We start from the raw sequence: 9,670 nt of genomic DNA, 5'->3' as shown, positions 1-9,670 counted from the left end.
GGATAAAATGAAACATGGGATTACATGAAATACTGCTTCAGAACAATAACTTTCCATGATACAACTTTGCTTCCCTTTTCTTTAAAGAAAGGAAACGTGTTAGATCTATTCTGTTTGGGTTCAATAATACCTGATAGTGTCCAGACAGGAAACGGTTGTTTAAACAGAAGAATGTGGGACCGGGAGACAATGACAGAGAGGTGTTTTGTATGGGAAGTGGCACACCGGGGGAAAGCTGCTCTGTAGGATTCATCGAGACCTCTGTCTTCCTCCGTATTTTCATTATAATGGTGTCCTCCAGAACATGAATGTGCTAGTGAAGCCTACCGTGGGCAGAGCTGGGGGTCATCATCAGTTCAAACAAGGGTGGGAATAATACATTGGAGAAACTGGATGCCTCCTAGAACTAGATTAATGAAAATATAATTACATTTGATAACATTCATAGCCTGCAGAGATTAATCACAAAAATTTCTTCCATCAACTATGAGATCAGCACTTGGAAAAGAAAGACTAGTTAATCACAAGATGAGTGGGAGCCCTGTAAACAGGCAAATATAAACTCAGTTATGTCAAATAAGTTCTTTCAGAAAATATCTGAAATACGAGGTGTGATTTTGTCACCCAGTCTCAAGTGCATTCAGTTTTGCAAGACAAGGAAAATGGGGCTTGGGGAAGGAGGACCCAAGAAAGCCTACTTAAGACTAAGGGCCAACGTCAGCATGAGAACAAGTGAGTAGAAACTCATTTCTGCAGTCAGAGTAGCGAAACACTGCATCAGCCCTCTAACAAGAGTAGCAAGAGCAAAATCAAACCTAATCTCTTTGAAATGGGGACAGAGTTTATGTAAGGGATTATAAAACGCGGTTGACTGCAGTGGCAATGAGATTGGATGGTCAAGAGGTCCCTTCCTGGGGCCTACAAAGAACCCTATAATGCCAATACGTAAATGAATATTTGGGCCTACACATAACCATGTGTGCAGCAGTGGTGTCTCATGCATAAAGAGGCATGGTAGAAGGGGAAATCAGAAACGGTGATGAAAATGAGACGCCGCTGTGATAAACTGTGAGCATGTCAACGCTATGCTCCATTTTATGGAGGAGATGATTAATTAGAGACAAGCTGAAAGTGCCAAAGTAAGCAGAGAATGGGATCTTCCCACCCTGTCTCAGAACAACAAAAAGCAAGACTGAGAGGCAAAACTTCTGGAAAAGCTGGGATACAAAACATATTTTTGTAAAATATGTAATTGAGTTCTGAATTAATTGCTATGGGAAGGTACTGGGATAAAAATAAGATTAGCAATATACCAAGAAGTATATTTATAGATTATGAGAAAATGCCGTTTTACAATATTTTATGCTAGCATAAAGCAGCAGTAAATTACTTTCGTCAACTTTTGAACCAGGCTCTTTAGTACTGGGGACCTGACAGAGCTCTAGTACAGCAGGGACATGCGCCCTCATCCAACAGTCTTTTAAATTCAGTTCAATTCTTATTAAATTTAATTAAATACTACAATTTAATTCTTTATCTTTAATGAAGTTTAATTCTTACGTCTTCCTCGAAGCTATGCAAAGAGACTGCTGCCAGAGGCAAGGTCTTAGCCTGGTGGTGACAGGTCAGAGCTGGAGTGACGGCACACTTCCACAAGTTAGGGATGCATTTCTGTATATTATTTTGTGCGGCTGTTCAGTGAGTAAGTTTACGTGCAGCTTACATGTTTCAGAAAGGCATGAAGAAACTTACTTCATTATCTAATTGGTAATTAAACTCTAACACATCTTTAAAGAAACAAGTGGCCTGGACAAAATGTTCCAAAACACATGGCTGCTCATTCCAGATAAGTATTTGCTTTCCAAAGCACTATGATTTCTTTGGTTTTATAGGAGTAAATACAAGAAATATCCCCGTGCATGGCACAGTGCATGTGTTCCAGGCTCACAAAACGCGGAGTGAAGTCGACCAAGCCCTGTGGAAAGCCCAGAAGAACAGGGCTTACCCACTGCACAGGCACAGCACTCCATCACATCACCTTCCACGAGCAGAACAAAGGAGGGAGGGAGCAGAGATATTAAAAGAAACTGCATAAACAGGAAAACGACTTCTTGCTGCACTGGGAAAGATCATCTGGCCGAGAGGGAGATAGGATCTTCATTCCAGGGCAGAGAAAGTGGGGGAAGGGAGGGACGCCCGCCAGCACCCTCACCTACCCACACGCCCCACGCCGTTTCTATAGCAGCACAAGAGCAGACATTTTTTCTCTTTCCACAAGAAAGCCTGACTAATGTTCTGCAATTATATTAGTCTGCGTTTTAATCAGATTTTATCTGCTCTTGAGCTTGCATTTCTTTTTTTTCCTCATTTCCTCCTTATGTAACGCTCCCAAACTCTCATCCAAGAGCTGAAAAGCTAAGGGCTTTCTTCTCCATTTGGGGCTGCCCATCTGCTGCCAGTATTATTTTTTTTTTGCGTGTGCTGGTTTGTGCCCCCACAGTATGAGCAGCCGATCTGCACACAGAGTGCTGGTTTGATCCGAAAAGGGAGGGGAAAAGCCCTGCTGACGGAATCTCTTGAATTAATACAAGCCCTAATGCTTCATTCAAAAATATACATGAGAACACTTAGCAGAATTTTTGTTGGACATTTTAGGAATGCCTTGGGGTCTATATTAAGCCATCTAAAAACCTGTGGCAGCCTAAAAACCTGTGACACCATCTGCATGCCCATCCTTCAGCTCGGTGGACTCATCCCACAGAAGTCACGTCCCTAAAGCTGTGGAGAGGGAAGGCAGCACTCCAGCAGCCACCTCTCCAGACCTTGGTTGTCACCCTCAGGCTGGGAGCAACTGGCCCCGAGCATTGGACATGGACTGGGCTGGCTTCCTGCAGAAGAAGATAGGAAATCATCTAGAAAGATATGGAAAGCTTTTCATTTCGGATACAATGGCTTTAGCAAGAAGGATGTATATTCGAGTCATGCCTACAATCTACGGCAGAGTTAAGACAAGTGAATGTGTAGGTTGCAAAGTCAAAGGCAGAAAATATAGGAGATGCCGGAAATCAGATTGCCTGGGCAACCTGAACTCATCCTCCCACGTGCACATGCATTTTGTTACAGCCTTAATTGCACAACGTCGAGCCGTTGCACCGTCTCCTGTCACACTGGCAGCCTGCCTCCTGTTTGCCCGTGGGAACGGAGCACCGAAATATACTTGAAGATCTGGTTGTTTGTTATTCAGCATCTCTTTTAAATCCTCTCTTCATCAGCCTGTGGCGCAACGTGTGAAGTGATTACTAACTCCTCCCTAGGCTCGTCGTGGTGTACAGCAAAGTTAGGAGAGGGAAGCTCAAGCTTTAAGGGGACTTGGCTGCAGAAGTCACGTATGCCACTTAAAACCCTGACAGTTGCTGCCTCCTCGTGAGCCACCTAAATGCTCTGTGTCCTAAATCTCCATATTCTGCTTCACCTGAGGCCAGAGCTCATGGGTGATGCATTGTGAGGGATGTGTTTTAGGGTATTTGAATGAGCAAGCACTGCTGCCTATGAGGCAGCCTTAAATAATTTTTATCCATCAAAGTTTCAGAATAGTCATTAGCATCCAGACAATTATCACACAGGCAGTTGCCTGTAGATAGGCAGCCAAACGTTGTCAAAGAAGTGGCATTCATTTTTATTAGCAAAAAAAAATGAGACTTTGGAGCTAGTGCAACACCCAGCATTTTAATAACAATCCATTTTTCAACAATGCACTGCCAGGATGGCTAAACATGCATGAGGATTAAACACAGGAAGCTTAAGAGCAGACTCTGTCAGCTCTGTTTGTTTTCTATAAATCCCTTTGTGATTATGATGAACGGCACCATAACAGTGAAGGGTAATTTAGTGTTATTGTATAGATGACTCATGGAGTCTCTACGGTTTGACAAGAGCAGGGCTTTTTTTTTTTTTCTAAATAAAGCAGTCGGTCCAAAAATAGAAGTAACACTCAGAAGAATGCAGCTCCTGGAGGAATTACAAATTCCAACCACCAAAAGCACAGAGGTTGGTATGCTGGGGCATCTCTGCTGAGGATATTGTGTGAAAGCCATTAATGCTTCATCTGGAATGTAAATCTGGGCCGTCCAAATGGGATTTAAGTATCTCAAGGTAGGACTGCAGCTCCTGGCCGGAGCCAGTTTTAACCGGCTGTGCGATTTTCACGGTCAGTTTTATATTTGCTTTCCTGCTCAGAGCCCGGAGTTATTTGCCCTGCGCTACCTGCAGCGCTACGGCGTGGTATGGCTGGAATGGCTCCCGAGGCTAGGAAGGAAATGGGGCCCTGGGCCCGCACCCGGCCAGCTCTCCTCCTCTCCTTACCCCTGGCAGGGCCTCTCTGGCCAGTGGGCTTCGGGGTAATTGCTCTGCTTGCAGACCCGAAGGTGACACGGCCACTGCAGTGTGTTCAACTGCACGTTTTAGGGCTCAACGCCGCCCTGTTAATAGGAAGAAAAGCACAGACTCCAGGCTGAAGGAAAGCAGTTTCACTTGTTTCTTGTGCTAGGCCAGATGGCTTTGTTTCCCAGCTTTACTTTGCTCCCCAAAATATCCAGGGACTTTGAAAAGAAGTGCATTCGTTTGCCTGAAATACCCTGGAGATGGGTTTCTGCGCCTGAACTGCAACTTACCTTTCCCACAGGATGCCAATCCATTAGTCATGGGTTTTGTTTTTACAGTGAACAAATTAGAAAAATCTCCACTGAATGAAAAAGAAAAAAAAAATAATAACAAAGAAGCCCTTATTTTTCATCTTCTAGTATATTTAAAAAACAACAGAGCACAAGAATGAGGAAGAGGTGAGCTGGGAGCTGTAAATGGAGGCGCCCAGGATGGGCTGTGCCAGAAAGCACAGACACACCATAGGAGTTTTATCCAGCTGCCCACAATCACTTGTAAGTCAAGCCAGGTTGAAACTATACTGTCCAAAATACACCCCACATACGATGGACCAAGTCAGCTGGATGATGGCAGAGAAAGTTCCCATCTAGTTCTGAGAGTCCCACTGCTACAGAACTGCAACCAACCAACCAACCAACCAAACCAGCAGCCAGAAAGTCTGGGGGAAAGGTGTGCTTCTTTACAGTTGATCTTGGAGAAGATACAAAAAGATTTTGTTTATTTGAGAAAGAGTTCTGATCAAAACTGACTTGTAACTCCAGATATTTCAGATTGCTGAAACGAATATGAAGAATCAGCAGCATTGTTCTTGGCATAAAAGGAAAGCTTGCTCAGAGCGTGTCGAAGACTCTGTGTACTAAGTCAGGTTTAAGAGCAATTCCAGCTACAATCAACTGCTGAAAAATAATGTCAGTGTTGCAATTTAATACATATTGTGTTTTTACTGAGTACCAGGAAAAGAACAGCTGTATCTGAAGGTCCAACTACAAAGAGCAGTAATTCTCCCCCATAGTTATTGTCAGTGTCTCTCCTGTATTACCGTGGTCATGGAGGTGAGGCTTTTGCACAACAAGTAGGAGATCCAGTCAAATGAGACGTACCTACATGCCACCTAGCTATAGGTGTACACACCAGCTGACCCTGCTTAGATTCACACATTCTCTCACTTCTTGGCCTCTAAAACAGCTGAAACGTCGCAAACTGATAACAGGAATTCTAAACGAGAAGGAGAAGAATTTTGCATTAATATTACATGCAGTCATGAATAAACCATTAACACGTAACCCGAATGTTTTCTACTTGTATCTGAGCAGTAACTGCAATCTCAGCTGTTTCAAAATATGTATTCTTTCCAAATACCAGAAGGCAGTTGTACATAAAAGATTCGTTCTCTTTTGGTGTATGAATCAGCCATGAAAGAACTGAGGTTGCAATTCATTCTCCCGTCTGCTCAGCAAGCAGCAGAACTACATCAGTACTGATCTGGGATAGATGATAATGTTATAATTAACCCTGAGATAAAAACTCCTGGAAAGAAAAAAAAAAAAAGTAAAGATGGTGCTCAGTAAAAATATGATGGGGAAAAAATGAAAAAAAAAAAAAAAAAAAGAGCAAGTGACTGAGACTACAATAGAGCATAATTTTCTCAAACTCTACTCTGCAGTATTTTGTAAACCAACATGTACATTTATTAATGAATGCCCCACTTTCTTTGACTAGCAAATAATTTGGCTGCTGCAGTAGAAGCCTTTGTTCAGAGTTATAATAATCAATGGCATTTACAGAAAGTATACATTTTTTTTCAAGACTCTCTGGAAGCTGTATCTATGACAATTGAGCTTAGGATTTTTTCCTAACGCTAGGACAGACTGTCCTTTAGCTGGCAAAGAAACAAAACGAAATGCAAGGATATTTTATTTATCATTTCTTATTCTTTAAAATGAAATACAAAGGCAAATTATGTGAGTCTTGCTTTGGGTTTCAGGCTTGTAGTTGCGCTTGTACTTGAAGAATGCCCAACATTTTTTAGAGAAAAACTTCAAAAATACGAAAAGAAGACTGCAACGAGTAGAAAATGGAAAACCAGTCCTGTAAAGGAAACAAATCGCAGCTGGCACTTGGAATGGGAAGACAGAAAGATGCTGTGAGGAGGCAGGTTAAAAACTGGTAGGACTCCAGAAAGCGTATGGGCTGGAGGTGGAATGGGGAGAGCAGAAGAGGTGACAAACCTTTCCTTTTCGCTCACTTCAGCCCAGTCTCAGTGCATGTCCACATCCACCGCTTACTGAAATCACCAGGGCTATGTGGCTTTGGCTCAGGACTTCCAGGAGGCAAATGTCCCCCTAGATCTGGGGTGCCCAAAGTTGACTTGTTGGAGTGCCCAAAGCACAGCTCCCCCATCAGCAGCATCCCTCAGGCTTCGGGGCCTGTTCGTGCAATGTCTGCTCTCACCAGGGTTGTCTGTTTGTTTTTTTTTTTTCCTGTGAGTTTGTCATCTTGCAAGCCTGGCATCTTGCTGGTGGCTTGTAGGTGAAACCTGTGCCTTCAGGCATGGCCTTGCTGGGTCTGTGTAAGGAAACGGAGGCACTACGGGTGCACCAGGCTGACGAAACTCCCAAGGGGAGGCTGCCAGCGGGGGCGACGAGACTGGATACAGAATATGTACAGTCTACATTTCATCACGTATTACTGGAGGTCACGTACTTCGTGTCTAGAAAATGAAGCTGTTATTACAAGATGAAAGCCCATACGCTGTCAGGCTTGGTTTTGGCTGCGACGCAGGGCTGTGCTCGCAGGAGCCGGGTTGCTGTGAGGCAGCGAGGGACACGCTCTGAGGCACTGTGCGATCCCGCGAGAGCTTCTCGACTGGGTAGCAGTTGTTTTTCTTAGAGTCTCCACATGGCTTTTGTTCGCCTGCCAAATTCAGCTGACTTGTCCTGCCTTGCAGCCCTCTGGGAAGGCAGAGCCGGCTGAGCTGGCAGGCACAGCTCAGGCAGGCTCCTGTCCGCTCATGCATACCTCAGCCCTACGGAGAGGTGAGGATATACAGCATCTTTAAAGGAGATATGTGCCCTGTCATTACGTACTAGTGGGCTATGTTTCACACTGGTTCTTGAGAGATTCAGAGTAAAATTAGTGGGGCAATGCCAAAAAAGGCCGAACGCGCCCTCTGATGCAAGAGCCATACGAACTCTTTGGCCAGGCCCGCTGCTCTGGGAGGTTCCTTAGGCCTGCTGCTGATGTCTTTCTACACACTTACTACACACTCCTGTATTCAGCTTTACCAAGAGGAAACAACAATAATATTAGGGAAAAAAAAATGTAGCTGATTTCCTAACTGCAGAAAAATTGAGAAACCACTTCATGCACAGTCCCAGAAGCTTACTTCCCTTTTCCCTTCCCCTCTCCTCTCCTTTCCTGTCCACCAAACCTGCTGCTAGGCACTGAGGTGTGTATGAATTGTGGACAGTGTGCACTTCCAAAATACACTCTGCTGCTCACCTAGTTATAAAGTATGTAGTTAGCCCTTTATGATGGACCACAAATACTGAAACATTCACGTAGTCGCTTGCTGTAATTTTCTCTTTCGAGGGCAGTGGTGGAAGTGCTGCCCATGACTACCTAGGTATTGAAGGGCTCATCCAGAAAGCAGCAGACCTACCTTCAGAGCTGAGCTGATTCAAAGCCCTATCTTGACCCCTCTAGGGATCCCTCCAGCCACTGGACTGCATGCCTCCATGGAGACATGGCACTCCCTGCCTCTTCCCTCGGAGCAGAGTCTTGGAGTAGAAGAGAAACAAGCTTCAGAGAGCCAGAGAAAGAGAACAAGCAAGAAGACACCTCTGTAAGTAGTCTGTAAATATTCGGGTGGGGGGAGTAACAATCTGTACTTGTTTTTTATAAAATAGAGATTTCAGTCTAACTTTACTTGACAACTATTGACATTGTCTATCTCCTAACTATAAGAGGAGTTTAAGTGATGCATACTCCCATCCCTGCTGTGAGATAAATACCACAAACAGACCCTCTCTTGAAAAAATATAGGTTCTTCAAGTAAACTGATCCAATGGCTCTTGCTGGAATGCCATATCCCACCTAAACAGAGATAAACTAATGACTCACCAATGCTGCTAGTTGGAAAGGTACAGGCTGTTTTCCTGTTGATGAAAGCAACCTCCCCTCTCTCACTGAAACACAGAGTAGAAGTAAGCCCGAGTCAACCTTTATTGCTGTGAGTCATGCACACTGTGGCAACTCTTCAGACCTCCCAGTTACATCTTCAGCCCTCTTGTGCTGGGTGAAATAAGGGACAGTCAGGAAAACAGGGAGCTTCCCAGGTCAGTCCTGTTCTCTGACTCTTACAGTCACAGGTTAGCCAGCAGTACTCTGAGCTGGGGCTCTAAAACTGCCAGCTCAGCAGCCTAAAAATAACCAGCTTGGGGGTGAATTTGCTAAGGTCATGGCCAAGTGCATGCATTTCGTGGCATTCATTTTCTACCCCCTGCTGGCTCTGCTTCTGAGAGCAGCGGGGGATAGAGAGTCACAATGGTCCAGAGCTCTGAGAGGGGAGTGAAGGTCAAGTTCAATTACCCCTTAATTGATAAGCATGGAGCCAACAGCTAGGATATGAAGCCAGGGCAACATGCCTGTGTGTGTCCTTCACCCCAGGCTGGCTGCTAATGCTGGCCTGCCCGCTAGAGATGTTTAATGCTGTAGGCTGATGCTTTGCCCTTCATTCTCATGTTTCTCCGTCAGATTTTTCTCTTTAATCCATTTTTCTGAGTATCTGGGGTTGCCTTTAGATGTTAACCTAGACACTCAAACCCTAGTTTTCCTTGTACCTAAAACCTGAGAAGTTACATCTTAAAGATCACTCGGTTAAACAAATTCAAGTTACACAGTTATAATATATATAATGAACGTCTTTCCAAACATCAGTGCCTACTCAGCACCTTAGAACCCAACATACAGAATAAGGTTTATGTCAGATCTTAAATGGAAATATAAAATGTTTTTAAAATCTGTATTCAGCAGAAAGAAATATTGCTCTCCAATAAAACTAAAAGTAAATGTTTTGCTTTCTATCTAGCTTTACAAGAACAGGCAACAATAAGGTGGATGATCTTTTAGAACTAACCTTTTGTCCTTGAAGACATACAGTGTAGTGTCAGGGGAATACAGAGGCAAAGAAAGGCAAAGGATAAATGAAAATTTTATCACTGAGCAGTTG

This window comes from Aythya ferina (genome assembly GCF_964211825.1).
Source record: "Aythya ferina genome assembly, chromosome: 4".
Lineage (NCBI taxonomy): Eukaryota > Metazoa > Chordata > Aves > Anseriformes > Anatidae > Aythya > Aythya ferina.
This window is presented reverse-complemented; position numbering follows the sequence as displayed.